At 33.8% G+C, this 22,784-nt stretch overlaps 1 protein-coding gene across 1 annotated transcript in view; it reads left to right on the top strand.

Moving 5' to 3' along the window:
* Positions 1 to 22,784, top strand: part of LOC108909464 — a 91,858-nt gene that overhangs the window by 49,412 nt on the left and 19,662 nt on the right. The window lies entirely within an intron of this gene.

The following is a 22,784-nucleotide window of genomic DNA, read 5'->3' as shown; positions in this document are numbered from 1 at the left end:
TTGCAATAAAAAGAAGAACTTGCGACGGTCGGGGTCGAGTTTCTCTGTGGAAAATTATGTGAAAATTTTTAACATCATTGTATGTTGTACAATGTCTTGATCTTTGGAATTAAACAAACAAACAAACAAATTTTGTATTTTCGTTCATCCCTTACACTTCCCAAAAATTTGGCAAATTTTATATTTTAATTCGAATTCTACACAAGTGTTTGTGATTAATAATAATCGGTATCTACTTTTATATTTAATGGCAGGCAAATTTGAAAGCTTTTATATTTTAATTTCTTATTTAAGATTTAAGGGTTTAATTTATAAAAAAAAATGAAGTAAAGCAAACATCCATATACTTATATAATTTATATTTTATTTAGCGAATTTCATATTTTACGTTATTTTTACCTCTAAGTGTTTGAGTTACAAACAAAAATAAAAGTAACACAAACAGGTACTAACAATTAAAAATAACGGCTCCTCATATGCATTTAAATATTTCATTTTAGGTAAATTTGACGAATTTCACAAATAAATTAATTAATCCGCCATCCATACGTGGTTAAAGTACAAACGAAAATGACACTGGACAAATGCGAGGAATATCCGTAAAGTAAGAGTACTCAATTTTTAAAAAATCGAAACGGCATTATATTTATGAATTTTTTTTTATTCACAATCGAATACTATTTTCGACGTAGTCACCTTTAACCTCAATGCAATTTTTGTGCCGAGGGATGAGCTTTCTGATACCTTCGTCAAAAAAAATCTTCCGCCGCCGCTCGGACCCATTGTTTCACGGCATTGTGGACTTCATCGTCGGTAGAAAACCTTTTTCCACCCATAAACATCTTCAGAGAGAAGAAAGATGAGAATCAGAAGGTACTAGGTCAGGGCTGTGAGCGGGGTCGTTGATGATGTTCCAACCGAATGAAGAGTTACTTTGTGTGCATTGTTATGCAACAGGCACACTCTCTTCGTTAACATTCCCATGCTATTAATAGTTCTGTAGTATTTTCAGGGTTTCACAGTACCGCGCAGCAGTAATTGTTTCCTCCTGAGAAAAAAGTGAATAAAGAGAATCCCTTTACGATCCCAAAACACAGTTGCCAAGATTTTTCTCCTTTGTTTATCATGAACATTTGTTCTGCCAGCTTTATAGTCATGACACCACTTGTACACATTAGTACGATTCATCACACCATCCCCATAAACAGTTGTAATTTAGTTAAAAATCTGGAACGACGCCTTTGCCTTCAATCAACAGTTCTTAACTAACTGAGATAAATGAGCGCGCGTTCTGCTCTCACCTTGGTCTTGAATGCAATGTTGCCATCTTTGTCGATATGCATCGTAGACACTAACTATTACGAATTCATATCAGTTTGAATCAGTACATTAATGAATTTCGTACATTCATTCATCTTTTACTCTTCAGTATCTCAGTTACTAATGAAAATAAAAGTAGTGCAAACGTATGTTAATGAAATCAAGAACCGAAACGTCACATCAAATATAAATACCGGCCAGAGGACTTTATCTTCAATTTCATAGTTTCTTGTGAAGAAGGCATATGTGTCTTGAAACGTCAAGAAGTTTAAACCAATGACGTGGCAACTTGACACACAAGTATTTCTCATTTTCACAACAATTTTTTTCTCGACCCCTGTAACACGATTTCTAAAATAATATAATTATCTTCGCGCGTATGAATTAAATATCGTCGTTTAATAAACAATACTTTGAATTACGATCAAAGTATGTACTATCGAGTTAAGTCCCAGCTGTATTTGTATACTGGCGCATTACAAGGTGTTCCTCCACATAACGGCATAATTCCCATCTAGATTAGAGCTACTTCGTTTCATTTCAATTAAATTTCAAGTTGTTTGGTTACTGCAAATAATTAAACTACATCAAACCTAATTTCGTTACATTGTAGTCAGCTGCCTGCTCGGTGGTGACACAAAGGATCGTAAGTTGACATGGCACACAATAATCTGGCACTTCTATCCCTTTACGTCGTCGGTGTCTCGAGAAAGTGCGCTGGAGCGGAAAATATGGTCGAACATGTGGTTAAAATTACAAAGGTGTGCAAATCGTTTGTACGAGGCTTTGAATTTTAAATCCTCCGTATCCAGAAATAGGGATATTACCTATATTGTGTGTGTAGCGTTACACCATGCCTCGATACCGGGAAAATTTCATAGAGCTTACGTACCCATTGATTTTTATTAAAATAAATGGAACACGACATGCAGTCGGTAAATGTTCGAATAAGTTGGTATGCAGAAATTTTATAAAGTGGTGCAATTCTGTGTTATTGTGAAAAGAATATTGTTTAGCAATTTTTTTAGTCAATCGTATTTTATAAATTAGGTATTTATAAAATTAATACATAAATGTAAAAAGTGACATTAAATAATTAATCTAAACTATGAGGATCCATGTACGAGGAAAAGTATATATACAGAATGTTCCGAATCAAGCTAAACTTTACTCGACAGTAGAATACTTCAAAATAGAAAACTGTTCATATAAGCATAGGTGGTAGAACGCTTCGTTTTCAAGATAGAGACAGTGGAAATTTAAATAAGAGCGCATTTATTTGAATATATGTTTAAATGTGTAAAGTACACTGTAAAAAAATCTCAAGTCTAAGTTTCTATTCTCTTTAAATTTTGATTTAACTATCGTAACACTGTAAAAAAATCGGTGTGAGTGAAAGCAATAAAGGTTCGGAGTGAAATTATTGAGTACATTTTCGTTCAATATTGGGAATTTTGATCATTTTACTCATTTGTGATTATATTTAAATTAAAATTCAGTACCTACTTTCACTCAAATATAGGTACTCCCTAAATAAATTCTTCACGTAAACTTGTATTTGGTGCACTTGTACCTAAATCAGAGTAAATGTCCTCATTACTGAGTAAGTTTAAATGTATATTAATTTCGAGTAATTTGAATGGCGCCGTGAAAATGGCACCACTTACATATTGCTTCTGTAATCTCGGCCACAGTTGATAGGGGCCCGTTAGATGCTCTAGAAAAGCATGATCGCCAGGAGAACAGGCCTTAGCCGGCGGCTATGGGTATCAGCTGGCGGGTCTCAGCCAGGACAGGAGGAGGCCCCCGCGAAGTGAATTAATTTCAACACTATATCCTAATTAATCGTTTATGAGTGATTTATGTTTGCACTCAATTCAATATTTAGTTAATTAAAAAGCAAGTCTGAGTAAGAAATGACTCAATAATAGTTACATTTAAATGATATTAGAGAAAAAGTCAACTCTAAATTGGTTTTATATACTCAAAATAGAGCCAAAACTCGCTTAATTGATAGGTAGCAGTAGCTCGAATTTGAGTAAAACTCACTCATTTCTGATGCAATAGTTTCACTCAGTTGTGCTCATACTAATAAAGTGAAAATTCGGGTGTGGTCAGAAATTGATACATTATTGAGTAAAATTGAGTGAAATTTGATTGAAATTTTTACAGTGAAAGTCATAAACTACTAAACTGCCACAGTGGTTTCTACATAGATCTGTTTTAGAGACAATATAATAACTTTCGCTTAAAAGAATTGGTTAACTGATCGGAATAATAGATTACGTTATAGTAGTAAGTAATCGAGACTCAATATATTATTGTTTTTAACTATTGTAATCATTCAAACACAGTTGTCACCAAAATAATCGGATAAACGGTTACTTGTTCAGCACTATACGCCATACACCACGCCACGAGATGATCCAATAAGGACGACGGGAATAGACAAGGATAACGCACGACAACCATAAAATGAGGACATTTACACAAGTGTACCAAATACGAATTTATCTAGAAAATTTTTATAACAGTTCAAATATTATCACAAATGAGTACAATTATCAAAATGCTCAATATACTCAATGTATTCAATCATTTCACTCAATAGATTCACTTTGTACCTCTATTGCTTTCACTCGCACCGATTTTTTAGTGTAGATTGATAAAACTAATGGAATAACTAATTATGGACAAAAATTCGCAAGTGCGGGATGCTGAATAAAAAATAACTTCTGTACTTATTTTTTATTTAAGCTATTTATTTATTTATATTTGGATTTATTTAATTATTTGGGGGTTTATAAAAAATATTTATTTAAATTAAAAGCTGATAGACTCTTGAAGTTAGAATGGTCCAGGAATGCATTGAGAAAATCCACAGAACTAACACTACATTTTTGAGGTTTTTAAATACAGTATATAAATATCTTGAACAAATAAAGGTATTGAAACGAAATTTCATATACATATTATATGAGTAAAATCTAGTCAATGATAACAAATCAAGTCACTTTTTACATCAATTTTATTAAAAAATTATGATGCTTTATTGGAAAAAATTATTCCCTTTCATTACTTTGGATTTGATAAAGTCTCAAGAGGCACAGAAGCGTAATTTGGAGCATTTAAGTAATTCTTCTAAATTTATTTTCCACTCTGTTTTAAAGTAACCTAGATAAGATTTATATATATTTTTAAATTTTGTTGAATTACCTTAATACCTTTAAATCAGAGTAAAGAACATAAAAGTTGCAAAAATGTTCAGAGATTATGCCGATTGAAAATAAAATTTTTTGTATTTCAAATAATACAAAAAATCATTTTCTAGTGACGTGCACTAAGTCTTGAAGAACATGATTGTAACCACCATACATCACATCACACCACATATTCAGCTGACACATAACATTTCACGTTAATTGTCGTATTATTCATAGGATTTCGTTGCAATTAGTTAACAAGACTTTTAGAAATATAACATCTTTTTAGAATACTTTAACAGCCTAAATTTCAAAAACGACACTTGATACAAAAAAATACTCTTCAATTTGGACGAGGAAAATTCGTTTTCGGAACTTTGTTGCGTTACACTTTGTCTGTATGTCATTTCAATATAAACAAAAACTTGAGTATAACATTTGTCTACTACTAATACAGTTTTGTGTAATGTAATTGTTTAAACTCCAATTGCTGTTTTAATTCTAATCATAATAATGCCAGTATCGCAAAGCCTATATTAGTATTTATAGAATTTGCCGTACATGTATAAAGAACTTGATAGTAAATAATATTTATTGTTTTACAAGTAAAAAATCAAACGTGGTAAAGATCCCTACATCCATCACTGATACGAATCTTCCCAAAAAAAATATTTTTATAAACATCTCTTAATTGCTTACATATCAACGAACATCGTAATTATTAATGCTACCGGATTATTTATTTTATGCCCCCTAGAACTACTAGCAATAAAAGTGCGCATTCGTCTCATCGTAAAAATAGTTTATGGACTCAAATATCTGATTAATGTACGTCGAAACACATAAATGTAACAGATAAAATTCAAATAATCCGTTCCAAACCACTTAGTAATTATTTTTAATTCCACTACCATCAGTGGCTACCAAATCAAAGGATAATATTAATTCTTACTTAATTGCTTTATATTTTATTTATTAAGTAATAGCTCATTACAAATAATTTTAACATCTTTTACATTGTTTTATTATCTGTAATTTCTGAAAAAAATATAAATTATTATTTTGATATATTTTTATTTTTATAAATTGCAAAGCGATTTTCAGTACAGGCTAGACGACGATCAAATGTGTAATTGTAATGTGAACTTTCTAATTTTCTTTTGAAACTTCACATTCTAGTCTGATTTTTGACAAATAACTTGGATATAATCTTTTAGGATTTTTGCTTACTTTATTGATTGGAGATCTGGAGATGTTCGCGTAAAACTTGTTTGTTTATTATTTTTTCATTTGATTCATCTCGCTTTGTTATAACATCACTACTTTGACGTTTGGTTTGTTTTAATGTTCTTTCAATTTTATCAAGTTAACTGTTTTCTTTATTTCGTTTAGAGAGAAGTTTCTCTTATATGGCTTAAAACAGAGCATGGACATTTCTGGTAGTTTTTAAATAGATTTATGCCAAGCAAATTACTATCAAGGACTTTTCTAGAAATGTTGTAGAATCCATATTATATGAAAAACTTTTTATCAGAAATTGTAGGTTTATGCTAATAGTGTGTTTAAATCTAATAATAGTACCTCATTCTGCAGTTTCTGGTGATATGCGTCTTTCCTTATTACGTTGTACTCTATAAATACATTCTACGTAGGTACTATCACTATCACTTCTTATTAACTAATACAACAATTTTTATTACATAAATACTGCCCTCACAACTACTTTTATGCAAAATTTACAACTGTCTTGCTAAATTATAATTTTTTTATTGTTTAAATGTTACCGTCAATAAAATTTGTTTTCTCTTTATTTTTTAGATTTACTACAGAATACCATTGCAGTCTTTACTGAAATTATGTACCTACTGATAAGTAGAGATCGGAAATGTTAGGGCGGCTGCAATGTGGTACAGGGTTGGCTTTAGGCCGGGTCTTCTTTTCTGATAATTTTATTAAAAGAAAAAGGTGACACAACCGTTGCCTTTTTATAACTACACTCTTTACATCATAAGACTATATATAAGTATTTGCATAAATAGTTTGAAACAAAAAGGGGCAGTGTCGACAGAGAAAATGACCTTTCAACATTTACCGAGGTCATAAGGTCATATCTAAAATAGTCGAAGTTTTTAATAGATTATATTTTTACTAATGGTGGCGAAGCATCAACTACTTCACATTTTAGTAATTCCACTATCCGCGTCATTGTACAATATGTACATGTCTGCCCCTGATCTGAAGTTTCGCATCGATCAATTAATTCAATACTTATCTAGCGGCATCTTAATGCCTGCCCTGTCGGCTTGACGTGTCAGTGAACAATCCAGTTCTTTTACTGAAGGACGTTGATCGTGCACTTCATTGTCCTTTGTGCTTGTGTCGGTGAGTTTGACGCTTTGCTTGGTCGAGTGTATGACATGTTTTTTCGACAGTCAGTAGCATTGTTTATCGTGAACATAGAGCGGTAGCATCGTTTATCATGAACACAGAGCGGCACACGGCTTGACCATAGATTTAGCCTATTTCTGCTACTACAACACGTATTGCCGTTTACTAGCATAATATAGATTACTACTGTTTATTTATTTGATAGTCGCCACAAAGCTTTCGATCTCTAAGTCAATTTAATCTTTAAGATATGAAAATTATGATTATGATGCCGTATTGAGCAATTTTGAAAATTCTGATAACGGATAACGATACTTATTACCAGCTGTAAAACTAATTCGAATTTTTAGAGTATGTTTTTTTATTATTTTGTATTGTGTTTGCATTTATGAATTTAGCTTATTAAATGCATGTGCATTTGAATTTTCATTAGATTCGACTTTCTGTGTATTAAATTACGTAATTTTTGTTTCGGTTTGGCGTTTCTATTGCTATTCGTCGACGGACGGACGCCCTCGGATGGTAGACTACTAAACGGAATGTTAATTTGAAAAATGTATTACAATTTACAATATTTATCTGCCACTGACGTCCCTGTTTGGGCGCCTAATTTTGTGACGACCCTTGACTACTATTTTATCGGTAGCGGTGTTCGGCAGCCGGTGGCGGTGAGTGACGTCACAGGAACGTACTCCGGATTATATTCTTTTTATTCTGTTCGTCTCGGGCGCAAGTTTCCCTATCTCTTACGTGGGGGAAACTCCACGTGATCTTACCCTCGGTTTAGAGTAAGTACTCGGGTAGCTACAGTGAAGAAAGTTTAATTCCATGGATCTGTTATATTTCTCTTACTTTATAATTAAAAGTAGTTCTTTGCGTGTAGTGTTATTTTACTTTTTAAATGAACGGAATTATCAGTTCCTTTTTTCCTGATCGCAATTTTATCAATCTTGTCGACGTTAAAAATGAATACAACTGGAAATATATTTACTAGATTTATTTTATATTAGTAAGCCCCACGGAAATTGAAGTAAAATAGATTCTACTTACAATTTTATAAACGACTAAAACACAGAAATTCAAAAATAATTTACAACTGGTGTGAAAGATTAAATAAAATTGATTAGAGCAATTATTTACTACGAAATTACAAATCCCTATTCGATGTACAACAACAAACACAAAATAAAATTAGAACATAGTCAAATATCCGTAATCGGTACGGTAAATAAATTCAGTATTAGACGTTTGGTTTATTTTACAATGAACAATCTAATACTCAAAAATGGTACGCCATAAACAATTATTTGGTTTCAATTTCGGTGGGTGCTATAAATAAAAAGGGTTAACAAATCAGAATAGTTACTAATAATCAACAAATATGCCTGTTCCAAATGGCTCTGAAATAAAGAAAAATAATTATGGACTACTTTAATTCTAAATTTAGTCTGCGGTTTCTAGCAAAGCAACGGAAATTAAGTGGAGTTGATACCAGCCAAGGAGAAAGGGAAGTGATGTAAATACATAAATAGTATAAATAAGCGAACGGTAATTAGTTTGGTTGATTCGAGGTGCACGTTCGGTCGCGCGGTCGGTGACAGATTTCTCCTGAAAGCGGTGTTATGCACAGCCAACTTCCTGGGTCTATCCGTCACGGTATGGCCAGCACCTAACGTCTTCCAGTGGCGATGTTATTCACTGTCAACCAGCGGTTTTAGTTAATGCGCCATAATTACGTTCGTCAAAACGAGAACGATGTTATTCAGTCAACCCGCCGCCTGACCACGCCGTCGCCGCACCGTTCAGCACTTAGACTTCAAACTCGGCAGGACTTATACTAATACAGGATACACATAGAAATAGGAAAATACAATTTGCTTACTTATTCCGAATCGCTGCTCCTGGCGGTTAACTCCTTCCTGGTCTCGGTTGGCTGTTTCAAGTTCTCGGTGTGGTCCTCAGGGTGGTGCTGGAGTTCTTCGAGTTCTGGTTGTGAACTAAGGATTTTTGTCCAAGAAATACGGTTGTGTTGCCTCGAACCCTCTGACTAGCAGAAGTCGTGGTGGTATCGTGCGCGCGGCACTCGTCGGAGTAGGGCAAACATACGGTTTTAATCGGCGCGCCGATAACTGCTAATTAAGGGAAACAAATGGCAAAAGCCTTATATAAAACTGGAAACTAAAAATGGTTCATTACAATATACGCCACTAAATTTCAGTGGCGTATAAAAAACCATTTTGTATACAATTTTTAGGGATGTAATCAGTTACATTGAAGATATTTAAGGAATCTAAAGAACATTGCTACCATTTATTGTCGGTCGATAGCCGCACGGTTTAAGGCGTCAGTCCTTTAATCGTGTGCAAATTTCTGCCCGGGTTCGATTCCCGCGGCCGGTAGACCGTATATTAGCTATGCTTGTACGGAGGATTGGCACCCTCTGTGCAGGTATGGTAGGGTGGAAGAATGTTGGCTTGGGTCAATGTGATTGACACCAGTTGGCATTTGACCACCCCCCTAATTAACGAGGTTTTCCAGGTTTCCCTCATTCCTGCACTGAATGGTGGTTAGGGCCTACCAACATAAGTCGTTCCTGGGCGCAAATGCGTCCTGCCTAATAATAATATGCCGCCTCCTCTCCCGCACAAGTCTCTGACTTATGGGCTAATTCTCGTAGTTAGAATGAGGAGTAGAGATATTATTATTATTATTTATACGTAGCTACCATTTATACGCATCGCAAATCTCCCAGTGTTACAATCCCTGTAAAATAGTTATATATATTTTTTTATTTTGTAGAAGGCCCTCTGTCATATAGCGGCGTGCTGCGGTTTTATAGTTGCACGTCCAATTTTTCGCTTCTCAAAGGGCGGTATTCCGTAGCACACGAGCCGACGTACATTGCGTATTCACAAAGCTTTGTTCTAACGTAAAATCTACAATGCTAATTAAAATCAGATATGGCTCTGTCTAACCGTGGAATCGGGGTAATTAACCACTAGGGTCAGCCCGGCAATGCAATCGCGGACCTCTAAGTAAATGCCGAGGAAATCCGATCCAAAGACATGGGATTATACACGGCTTCAAAACTGTGGAAAGGGTGAATTGCTAAAATAGCGCCGGTTGTTGCCTGAGAGAACGATTATTGTCAGAGAACTGTTCTGGTCGTACGTATTACATCGAGAATTTATTAAATATTGTCAAAAAAATTAGTATGAGTACGACTAAAATTTTGAGTGAAACTATTGCAATATAAGTGAGTGAATTTTACTCAAATCCGCGTTCTTCTAACTATCAAGTGAGTGACTTTTGACTATTCTGAGTATACAGGGTGTATCTAAATAACACCGAAAAAATTCAAGGGGCGATTCTCCGATGAAAATTAATAGGGGTCTTTGGTATAAAATTTTTTGAAAAAACCCTCCCCTGAAAAGTTACGCCCCTCCTAAAATTACAAAAAAAAATTGTTTTTCTTTTTTATCTTCCACGTACATCAAGCTAAAGAAACCAAACTTGGTGAACATTATCTGTCAATAAAACTACACTTTTTGAATTTTTTTCAACCCTGAACTATTTTTGTAAGGGGTTGAAATAATCAACCCCTATGACATTTTTTCTTATAATTTTTTTTTCGATAAAATTTTTTCCTTTTAAAAAATATGTCTAAAAAACCCCATTCATTTACTAACTTTTTGATCTCTTCAAGTTTCTTCGAAAAGTTAAGGATTTATGACAAAAAAAAATAAATGTATTGTAATGTATTTTTAAAAAGATGAGCTGTTTAACGCGAGTGTATTTTGCCGAAAGATCTAGTGGCCTGTTCTTTACAATGGAATCCGTAGAAACAAATGTCAATGTCATTTATTGTCATATTAAATAACATTTTATTAAAAAACACTCAACCAAATAGTTGACCTATGATTCTACTAGGCTAAGAAGTTTGGAACTTAGACTAAAAGTGAACAAATGATGAATAATGTTATAACAGTAACAAAAAATAAAAATCTGTCGGATATTGACAATACAATCTACAAAAAATGTTGAAAATGATTGCCTTCAGCTTCAATACAAGCATCTACTCTTGTTCTCATAGAATTGCGTATGCGTTCAAATATTCCTGGTGAATTTTTTATCGTTTCACACCCTGCTACAATGCGGTTTCGCAAATCATTGATATCTTCAACTGGCCTTGAGTAGATCAAAGATTTCAGATATCCCCATATGCAAAAATCCAAAGGATTAAGGTCAGGGGAGCGGGCTGGCCAATTTACATATCCTCCTCGACCTATCCATCGATTGGCATACACCTCATCCAAGTGACGTCTTGCACGTATACTAAAGTGGGCTGGTGCACCGTCGTGCATAAACCATAAACGTTGCCTAATTTGAATGGGAACTTCTTCAAGAATAATAGGTAATTCTTCGAGAAGATGACAATATGAGTCACCATCTAATCGTCGTGGAAGAAAATAGGGACCAATTAAATGATCGTCGATAATTCCGAGCCACACATTTAATGAAAATTGATACTGATGATTTCCTTCAAAAAAGTCATGAGGATTTTCCTCAGCCCAAATATGATTGTTACGAAAATTTCTAATACAGTCTCTTGAGAAATTCGCCTCGTCAGTAAATAAAATATTTCTTAAGAACTGCGGCGCTTGGCCGATCATATTAATAAGCCATTGACAAAAAACCACACGTGGTAAAAAATCTCGAATCAGTAACGACTGCACCCGTTGGAGATGATAGGGATATAACTGTTGTTCTTTTAAAATTCTAAAAACTACCGAATGGCTTACATTTAGGACACGAGCTATTTTCCTGGTACTAGTTTCTGGGGATTCCTCAATTAAATTAAGTACGGCTTCATCGACAGCTTCAGTTCTAACTTCTCGGCTACGGCCACAGTCATGACTTCTCTTTTCAAATTTTCCAAGTTCCCGCAAGCGTTGGTGAATATTTGTGAACGTAGTATGGTGGGGTAATCTACGCTCTGGGTACTGTTCAGCATAAAGTCTTTGCGCTTCCAATGCATTACCGTTAGCATACCCATATGTAAAATGCATATCTGCCATTTCTAAATTCGAATAGTTAACCATATTTTCGGTTTATTAACTAATATTTTCTACACAAAATCATGAAACTTGTGAAATAGTAAGAAACAGTAACAATAAATGACATTGACATTTGTTTCTACGGATTCCATTGTAAAGAACAGGCCACTAGATCTTTCGGCAAAATACACTCGCGTTAAACAGCTCATCTTTTTAAAAATACATTACAATACATTTATTTTTTTTTGTCATAAATCCTTAACTTTTCGAAGAAACTTGAAGAGATCAAAAAGTTAGTAAATGAATGGGGTTTTTTAGACATATTTTTTAAAAGGAAAAAATTTTATCGAAAAAAAAATTATAAGAAAAAATGTCATAGGGGTTGATTATTTCAACCCCTTACAAAAATAGTTCAGGGTTGAAAAAAATTCAAAAAGTGTAGTTTTATTGACAGATAATGTTCACCAAGTTTGGTTTCTTTAGCTTGATGTACGTGGAAGATAAAAAAGAAAAACAATTTTTTTTGTAATTTTAGGAGGGGCGTAACTTTTCAGGGAAGGGTTTTTTCAAAAATTTTTATATCAAGGATCCCTATTAATTTTCATCGGAGAATCGCCCCTTGAATTTTTTCGGTGTTATTTAGATACACCCTGTATATAAAAATTTACAAGGGGGCGGCGCTCCAGAGCTCCCCCCGCACCAGCCGTCGCTCTTCCATTTCATTAATATCTGGAGTGGTTTTGCACCACTTTATATTCTCTTCAAATTTTAATTTAAATCTGTTCGATTAAAGGATTTGGTTAACTGATCGGACGAACATATTGCCATAACATATATTGTGCCTTACTGATACGTAAGTAAGTATAGGTAGGTAACATTTTAACTATCCGTTTATTTAACCAAAAATTAATCAAGACTTAATATATTATTGTTTTTAATTGTTGTAATCACACAACTGCATCTAAACATAATTTTCACCAAAATAATTGGATTAACGGAGACTTGTCCAACACTACATGCCACACACCACGCCACGAGATGATCTAATGAGAACGATAGACAAAGACAACGCACGACAACCATAAAATGTGATGGGATCACTCAAGTAGGAAGGCATTTACTCCAATTTAGCTACAAGTGCACCAAATATGAGTTTATCTGCAGAAATTATGTAGTTCAAATATTTTCACAAACAAGTAAAAATATCAAAATGGTCAATAATTTCGCTCAATGGATTCACTCCGTACCTTTATTGCTTTCACTCACACCGATTTTTTACAGTGTAGAATAGGTGTGATAAAATCTCTATTTATTTATTACTTTGCTGAATTATTCGGTATATTTTTGCACGTAAACATGCCGGTTGATCGTGCTTGCATGGTGCTGTGTCAGATGTTACAGTCGACCAAGTTCCAAATATGGAGATAAATATTTTTAAATAATTTTTCTTTTGATTTTTAATTTTTTGACGCTATGGTATTTGCATGGTACATCCCATAGTTTTTTTTTGGATCAAATCAAACGTGAATTTCTGTTAAGATCGGACGTCTTTTTGAAAATATTATTAGAGGCGTTTGTCAATGTACCTGATTGTGAATTCACATTTCAACTGGTATCGCAAATCGTTGAAAAAAAATTTTTCACAGTTAATTTTACTGTATTCCTTTTTGGAATATAGAATACGTCGTTTACTGACAACCAAAATATAATTATAATGGAATCCGTTGTTTTATTACAGCATTTTTCCATTACATACGATTATTTCAGATTTTACTCACAGAAATACTTCACAAAGATTCACATAATTATCGCTAAATTAGTGACAGGCATAAGCTGTATCACAGTTTCATAAAATATTATTTGAAAAGATCTATAATTTGTTGGCAGTAATTTTCCAATTGTAAAAATCATCACAATGTAAACGTCGGATTGTGTCGACACGATTTGTGTCCTCATTTCGGGAAAAATTGTGTGAATTTTCATGATAATGTTTTTCTGTGTAGAAGCAACATTTTTTTTACAGACTATAATACTATTTTTTTTTAAATTCATTCGAATTTAAAAAAACTGTGAACATTTACCTTTTATTAAAATGAACGCGCTATAAGATAATTTTATACATATTTTTAAGTATCTACTGTTTGCACAACGTATCCACTTTACACTCACTCTTACACTGAACGCATGTAACAAAATCGTAAAACAGGGCCAAATCGAAATTAGTATTGCCACCACACGACGCTAAACCTGTGGCCCCATCGCAGCTGCAATATTGGTTAAGCCCAATGCTACTGAGATTTACAAGGAACCGTACACGAACTCCTCGGTGTCCTAAAGTTTGAGAAAATAATATCGAGCGATAAAGTTTTAGACGCTGCAAGACTTCAAATAGAACCAAATTAGGTACATTGGAACAATGTACGCCAAGAGCACTTACTGTTGGGAACGAATTCTGACATTTTTAAGAAGCTGTTGTCTATTTACTCAGGAAGAGAAATAACTGGAATATTAATGGACAGGGTGTTTTACAATTCCATAACCACATATTTTATAATAATTTTTTATGCGTTTTCCAAGTTAAAATTAAACTTACCATTAGGTACTTAACTAATCTATTGCTATAATTTCATATTGTATTTTTTTCAAAGTGGCGGGAATGCAGGCAGCAGTCAACTGTTTTTGATAATAAAATAGTTCTTGTTTCTATTGTCTTCGAGATATTCCGTTACATTTTTTGGCTATTACTAGAAGCATCACAAAGAATGTTTACATTAAGAAAACTAATTGTAATTGAAATGTTAAAATACACCGGAAAACGAATTCATTAAAATTACATCCATCAAAATAGACACTTGTTCCAAATTGCTCTTTAAAGGGACTGTAATATTACCTTGTACCTTTATCAAATTTACCAGTTGTCTAAAATATTTAATTTTATTACGAGACTGCAATGTTGTGTATAATTGTGTATAATAACGCAATAATTATAGTTATTGTAAAAAAGAATTACAAGTAGTTCCTTGCAATTAAAAAAAATATATATATTTTATAAATTTTGTCGGATTAATCCAGTCCACACGAGGAACAGTACCTACTGCACAGAATATGAGAGTGATGTGCATGATAGTAATATGGGACTGATGTGTCTCAACAGTGATTACATGGATTGAGATCTAGTATTTAAGTCACGAATGGTACAATAAATGAATAGCGGTCGTCATTGTAAGATTACTGGAAAAAGAACTATTTAGGATTCATTACTAATACTAAAATCAGTTAATAAATGATCAGAGATCAGAGGAATAAATAGTCGTCATTGTAGAATTATATGCAAATTACATTAAACTTATAGAATGCTCAGGATATATGCACTATTAATTTTGAGTTTATAAGTGAACAATTAAAGCAGTAGTCAGTGTACAAGTAAATCGTAAATTTTGTATAGTTACATTTATATCTATAACATCATCGTAAAATAAACATACAGGTATAAGCATATTGGAAATTTATTTCAGTGTAATGTTGCCTTTTGTAGCTGTTTCATTTGATCTATTTTATTATTGTAACGGTTTTTGATAAGAGGAAGTATTTTTTATAGAAACCAATGTTTTAATAAGATATCTAAGGTTAGATACGGAGGACCTTTTTTATAGCAAATTTAAATTCCTATAAATATGTCATTTACGTTTTTCTGTAAGTTACTTATGAAGAAAAATGATAAAATCGAAAAAAGTTATCTGTTAAAATTTTTTAGCAGTGAAATCGTTCAAGTCACATATATTCTATTATAGGCTCTTTCAAAGAACAAAAATTCCCCTATAATTATCGCCTATGGACAATAAAATAACGTGAAATGCAGCTGAGATATAGAAAATTAAAAAAAGGACGTAGGTTTACGTGTAAAATTAAAATTAAGAGCTGAAATTTGGTACGAATTTTTTTTTCCAATGTTTAGAACAATATCTCGTCAATGAAGCGAAAAAAATGTATTTCGAAAACCATTAATTTGTGGGCCCATGTTTGCATAATCTTTTGTCATCATTCAAAGAAATCACCCCTTAAAATTTGTCGACGTACTTAATTAACACTCTAAATGGTTCTGTCTTTTTATCACATGTATTTGTAAAATAATATTGTATCTAGTATACAGGTTGTACACAAAAATACTCAATCCCCCACCCCCCTCCCCCTCCCCCTCCCCCCGATGATATTTCACAATTGAATTCTATCAAAAAAGTTTCACATAGAAGTTGTATGATATCTATAAGCTGATGTCCCTGTATTTGCCCTTGACTTAAGTTTCAAGATCAAACCAAGGTCAACTTGAAAATATTAAGTGGAACACCCTATTTTTTATGCCAGAATCACCGAATATTACATTAGGTTTTTTTCCGGGATGTTCTTGCAGGTCATTTAGAGGTAAAACTCATTTTCCCCTGAGTAACTCGAGAAGGAAAATGTTTCAAGCAAAATTTTGAGTTTGATTTTCAAATGACGTCCAAGGATATCCGGGAGAAATTCTTGATCCCAGATTCCGATTGACGCTGTTATTATCTGTCTATTTTTTATAATATCTATTTGATATTAAGTTCCACTTCTTATTTATGGAAGGGCAAAATGGGCGTTGACTATTAGACGCCTTCATTATAGCCATCCTTGTCTATCACATGGATTTCTATGGCTTACTTTATCGCTCTCACGTAACTTCTGATAGACCATCGGTACTTTCCTACACTGTATTACTAGGTATATGCAGGTGATGCTTTTTTGATATAAGTTAACATCCACATTCTGTAGGTACGTGAATAAAATGAAAATGTTAATGATTTGTCTACGATAATTCTGTCGACAAATTCGCCACATTCCTTGTCTGCGATTAATTAACAAACTAATTTCTAAAACTATGTACACAATCGTCGTGCCAACTAAAATAAAGTAATGTTTGTACTCGCTAATTAGAAAAACAGCGCAAGCTAGTAGTTTCGCCAAAATGAAAGGCTATTTTTCTAATTCAGCTGATTAGTCGGTAGCTTAGGAGGCTGTATAATCAGACGGCTTCCGAGAATATATATCACGGTCGCTTTCCAACACGTGTGCTTTCAAGTAGTTAATCAAGACCGTCGCGACGACAGCCTAGCGTCACTTGGACGCCTATCAGGTCATTCGACCGTTTCTACGACGTACTGATTACGCCACGCTTTCTTAATGGTTCGATTTACCGATGTATTAGTCCGGTACGTCCGCAGTTGAATTCTTAATCTGAAATTTTTATTCGTCGTAATGATCTCTCCTTGACTTTAATGAGAATATTGTTAAACGGACCACAGGGAACGGTTATCACTTTATTTTGATTTTAAGCAATAACGAATGAAGCAGTAGGGGACTGATTTTGTTTTGTTGTTTGTTCGCTCTTTGATTTTGTTTTACTTTATAATCCCTAACTTTGATATTTTCAGTTTCTGTGAAAACAGTCTGGGGTCAAAATACATCCATTTGTTCATAAAACCGGAACATAATGCTTCAAGCTGGTTAATATTATAATATCAAAGGGTCTTTGGCCTGTTTCCTTTTCTTAAACGATTTCTTTTTTCTTGTTCCCTATTTCTTTTCGGTGGGGTTGTTGCTTACAAGTTTTAATTCGTTTTACATCCCATTTTATAAAATTATCTTTTTAATTTTGTTACGTGTTGATTTAGTGTTTCATTTAATTGTGTACATTATGATCTTAGAAATTGCGAAAAAATGGAGGTTAACGTTTTTTATAATAAATTAATAGATACCTAATATACACAATATTTATTTTTGTAATCTTATTACCGGCGAATTCGCCATTTCCTAGAATGAGGAACATTTTAGATATAGTCTTTCCGATATCAATTGAAAAACCAAGAGGTTGACAGTATGTACCAGATTCGGTCGCTGGCGAAGCAACTCGGCATTGAAATATTTGAAAAACTTGTTCCCATATTTATTTAACCCATATAGAGGAGCTGGTCGAACTAAACGTGGAGGTGGTAGAAATGTATACGCCCAGTTGACGAATGCGGGCCCGGGCAAACGAAATACAAACACAGCGGCATTAGGCCACTGGGCAATACATTTCAGCTGTTGACAAGTGGTTGACAAATTGCCCAGTAGTGCAGTACAGCAATGCTAAATTTGGTGTGATTCAGGTAATTTTAATTTATTATACCTAGGCACCTGCTATTAATCATTGATATTACAATTGCGAAAGGGAGAAATAATATTATTGCAACATGGCATTTTGGAGACCTTTTGAAACGGAACAAAACGAAATTTACCATCAATATAATAAAATTGTTTGATAACATAAATAATTAAAATATGTTGCTGGCCAAACGAACATATAATAGACTTTCTACACATTATATACAAATTATTATAATTTTTTATCTTTGGCAGAAAACTTTTTGACGACGCCTATAAAAGTCATTAAATTTTATTGCCAGGCGTTTTTTTACATGTTCAACTGACTTCGGAAATACTATAACAGGAAATTGACTAGAAAAAAGTTAATATTTTATGTTTTTTGTTGAAATACTACTACTTATAATATTCAGTGTCAGCAATTTATGCTCATAATTAAAAATATTTTGTTATAAGTTTGTGTACAGGGTGGGCAAATAAGCGAGGTATCATTGAAAAGAGCATTTCTTGGGCTTTTAGGTTTCTCATAATCATGACAGTTGTGACCTACACGGCCGCCGATAGAGGGCGTTATTCGATATTATAACCAAAATATTGGATTTTCTCAAAAAATTTAAATGCGATGATATGACTTTTTTTAGACTAGAAAATAGACAAATGACCAACCAATAAGCCTGCGCAAACCGCATCTTAATATCTTTTTCCTAACTCAAATTATTAAAAAAAAATACTAAACCAGGAAAATTCATATATCCCCATTTAAAAATGCATCGGTTGCTTTCGATAAGAAGGCAAGTAGTAGGCCATGGAAATAAAAGACAAACTCCTCTCTAAAATATTCACAAGAAATGTCAGTTTATTTAGTGCTGTGATTTTAAGTCGCACGTTTTCGTATTTATAAGCGATTTTCCTTTTAAATAAAGTTGTGGTCCTGAAAAGGACCGATTTTGAAAAAAGATTAATGCCTTCTGTGTTCAAATTGCCTTCCGTCATATTCCACACATTGTTCCAGTCTTTCTTGAGTCGACAGAACCGCAGCCTCGATTTCTACCGCTGATAGTTGACGAATTGAGTTTCGAATTCTGTTTTCCATATCCATTCGTGTTGTTGGTGGAGTTTGAAAAACAATGTCTTTTAAGCGTCCCCACAAGTAAAAATCAAGACATGTCAAGTCCGGAGATCTTGCCGGCCAAGGAAATAGGCTTCCCCTTCCTATCCAGCGTTCTCGAAAGGTCCCGTTAATATGGTTTCGGACATTAATTGAATAATGTGCCGGACAACCATCTAATTGCAGAAACATAGTTCTCCTAGTTTCGAGTGGCACATCTTCCAACAAAATTGGCAAGTCGTTGATCAAAAACTCTAAGAAGCGGTTACCAGTTAAAGCTTGATCAAAAAAATAAGGTCCAATAATTCTGTCCCCAATGATACCGCACCACACATTTAGGCTCCAGCGTCCCTGGTGCTGCACTTCTCTTAACCAATGCGGATTTTCAGCGGACCAATAATGCATATTATGACGGTTTACTCTACCATCACTACTAAAGGTAGCCTCGTCGGTCCAGAGAATTTCCGTTAAGAAATTTCTGTTTTCCTCAAGCATGCCTAGCATCCATTGACAATAATTTAATCTATTATCGAAATCTTGTTCATTTAGCGCCTGGTGCAAAACTATGTGGTAAGGATGTAATCTAAAAGTAAAAAACAACATATGCGTAAAAATAATATAATCAGAATAACACTGAATTGTGTATTTGAGAGTATGTGCTAAGATACTTGGAATAAGATAAAATTATTTACCTATAATCTTTCAAAATATTTCTAACAGTTGTTCGTGCTATTCCCAAGTCTAGAGACAATGTTCTAGTTCCTACATGTCTATCAAATTCTATGTAAGCCAAGACATTGATAATGTTTTCTTCGGTCCTTCCATTGCGACGCCTGCGACGTTTAGGACGACGAAAACTTCCAGTATCGCGTAATCGCTGTACCAAGCGCGGAAACATTCTTCTCCCGTAATGACGGCGATCTGGATACCGTGCCGCGTACTGTCTTGCAGCTATAGCTGCATTTTGAAAACACTCGAAATAAATCGCAATCATGTCAACGGCTTCATTATTTGTGAGAGGCATTTTGATTAAAAAGTACTCAAATTATACGCAATCAACAATATTAGGCTGCGTGTGACAAAAGTTTGACGTTACTTGGCAATATTTTTGTTAGGCGATTGTCGTGTCCATGGCCTACTACTTGCCTTCTTATCGAAAGCAACCGATGCATTTTTAAATGGGGATATATGAATTTTCCTGGTTTAGTATTTTTTTTAATAATTTGAGTTAGGAAAAAGATATTAAGATGCGGTTTGCGCAGGCTTATTGGTTGGTCATTTGTCTATTTTCTAGTCTAAAAAAAGTCATATCATCGCATTTAAATTTTTTGAGAAAATCCAATATTTTGGTTATAATATCGAATAACGCCCTCTATCGGCGGCCGTGTAGGTCGCAACTGTCATGATTACGAGAAACCTAAAAGCCCAAGAAATGCTCTTTTCAATGATACCAAATTTATCCAAATCCATTAAGCCGTTTCGAAGTTACAGGCATTTATTTAAAACAACATTCAAATACCCCCCACCACTTTATTTCGAAAGATAAAGAAAAATTGTTTTTACAAAAAATGTTCGACTTTAAGTTAACATTAAAACGCAAATACTTTTTTGTTACATTCATTGGGGAAAATCGCGAGAAACGTTAACTTTATGTAATTCAAGATGGTGGAAACGCCCACTGGCGGCCATCTTGGAAACTTGAAAATAATTTCCAGCATTTTCCCTTGCCCACTTCACCTATAAATTTTTTTACCGTAGCTCTCTACGATCACTAGTTTCTGAGATACAGCCGCTTACCTCGATTATTTGCCCACCTTGTACATTGTAGTAGGGTAAATCCGAGAGAGAGGGACCACATTTGTTTAATAGCAACTATTAAATTTATGCAAAGGTTTGAAGCAAAAGTTAAGGCGTATATAATATCTACAGGGTATCCCAGAAAGCGGGGGCCATACAACACTCACAAATTCGTCAGGTAAAAACATTTGAATTTGAGTCAGCTTACCTTAGTCAAAATATGCTTTGCTTAATATACAGCCCCCTGTCGCCGCCTTCCTTGCTTGGTCGCTTAGGGGTATTTTGGTGCAGGAGGAAAACGCGGAAAAACCTCCACCAAAAATACCCTCACGACACAAAGGAAGGACGGCGGACGCGTATATGGGGTAGTCTTTGTCAAAACGTCTGCCCCATCTGTCCAAAAATTCCTAAGCAACCTAAAAAATTCATTTTGGGATCATACGTGTGTAGTTTTTTTGAGCTGTGGCCATTAAAAAAAATCGATCTGGCCGGTCCGCCAGTAAGGCAGTAAAACGTCCAGAAAGTCACCATGAAAATGAAGTTATCGTGGTTAAAAGTCGCAGAGGTGGTAAAAAAATCGTGGATAGAGCTTATTCTTATGTATTTTGATCCACTAAATACGAATCTAACCTTATTTTGGGCCTACATCCCAAGCGTTCGTCCTTAACCTTAAAAAAAAGATCCATTACTTTTGACGAAACCGTGCGGGCGTGGTTCAAAACTCAAAATTCAAAATTCAAAAACAGTTTATTCTTATAGGACATATAATAGTGTATAAGAAAAGTAAGTCAAACATCAAACAGCACATAGGTATATACAAAAGTATGCACACACATATTAAATCAATAATAAATATAAATACATACACACATACATGTATAAGTTAAAACAAAATATAAAATAATACAGCAAACGTTTATTTAAAGAAATCTGCGGTATTGTAAAGACACTGTTCCGTCAAATAAAGTTTAAGTTCGTATTTAAATTTTTTTTCATTATACATAACTTTTATGTGACTTGGGAGCTGATTAAAAATTTTGGCTCCAATACGACTTGGAGCATTATAGGTAATATTTACTCTGGAATAAGGAAGATGCAAGTCATCCCTAGTCCTAGCATTTTTATTATGGACATCAGAATTGGTAAAAAATTGTAATTTATTAATAAAAACGAATATGCAGATCTCATAAATATACAAGTCATACAAGGTAAGAAGTTTAAATTTAATAAAAATATTTACACATGAATGTGTGCTAGGGATCAGCAATGCAACGCAATATTCTTTTGTGGGCTACAAAAACGTCTCGTGAGAGAGTAGAATCACCCCAGAAAACAATGTCGACTTTCAACTTGTGCATAATATAATTTAAGTAAACGATCACGGTCAACTACACGTTTAATAGAGCAAAAAAGATAACAAAGAGACTCCAGTTTAGATGATAAGAATTCACAATGTGCTTTCCAGCTTAGACATGAGTCCAAGTAAATGCCTAAAAACTTACAACTAGAATTATTTTGTACAAGAAATTCAGTGATATCATTAACAATCAGTTTGAAACTATCAATGTGTTTTTGTGTTGTATGGAATCTAATGAATTGTGTTTTGTCAGAGTTAAAATATAATGGTATATTATTAAACCAATTAATTAATTTCGAAATAATAAGTTCACATTTTTGCTTTATGTTAATGCATGATTTATCAGATACTAACAGAGACGTATCATCGGCGTAAAGAGTAAAGTG

Source organism: Anoplophora glabripennis, unplaced genomic scaffold (genome assembly GCF_000390285.2).
Source record: "Anoplophora glabripennis isolate ALB-LARVAE unplaced genomic scaffold, Agla_2.0 scaffold121, whole genome shotgun sequence".
NCBI lineage: Eukaryota > Metazoa > Arthropoda > Insecta > Coleoptera > Cerambycidae > Anoplophora > Anoplophora glabripennis.
Note: the sequence above shows the minus strand (reverse complement) of the source record. Positions and strands in the feature narration are given on the sequence as shown.